We start from the raw sequence: 801 nt of genomic DNA, 5'->3' as shown, positions 1-801 counted from the left end.
TTGAAATCCTGTGCTGCAAAGACATGGTCCTTTGCTTTCAGGTGACATGTCTGATTATATGAGCTCCCTCATCCTCTCTTCCCAGCTCTGGGTGTGGGTTGTGCTTGGTCAGGCTGGATTCTGGTTTATCACATTGGGAGACTAAGGTAATATGAGGATATTCCTGGGGTAAAAAAGGAAGTAAGGTTGAGAGCCACCATTTAGAGACGCAGCCTGTCTTCTGCACCTGTAATTCAGGGACTCCAGACACATGGAGGGAGTGTGGCTTGGCAGGTGTCTCAGCATCAGGGTTTCTTTGCTGGAGTTAGGACTGACTCTTCTAAGGACTTCATTCAGCCCTTTTTTTTTGTCTTAGGTATGCAATCACAGGGAGCATGAATGTGACGGGAGACGACGTGAAGTAACTGGACATGTTATCCAATGTCCTGGTGTGTTAGGCCCAAGTGGGATAAGGCTAAAGCAGAAAAGTGGGGCCTATGCTATAACGGAAAAAATACCAGTTAACTTCTGGCAATATTTGGACTGCAAGTTTTCAAAAAAGAAATGAAATAAGTCTAGTTCACCCCTAAGATAAATGAGAAGGTACTAATTGATCTCTTGCTTCTAGTTCACTCCCAGTTTCTTGCTTGGCTAACTCCCTGGGAAATGAACCAACTGTCCCTATACTGACCTTTAAACAATACCAGTTGGAGAAAATACGGAGACAAAGATGTGTGAAACTAAGATGTATAGGGGGTGTATGACATATAGCTAACCACAAAATTCTGCTTCTGTACAATGCTTGCTTGCTGTCTTACCCGG

Source organism: Nycticebus coucang, chromosome 4, assembly GCF_027406575.1.
Source record: "Nycticebus coucang isolate mNycCou1 chromosome 4, mNycCou1.pri, whole genome shotgun sequence".
NCBI lineage: Eukaryota > Metazoa > Chordata > Mammalia > Primates > Lorisidae > Nycticebus > Nycticebus coucang.
The sequence above is the reverse complement of the archived record's forward strand: the minus strand, read 5'-3'. Positions refer to the sequence as shown.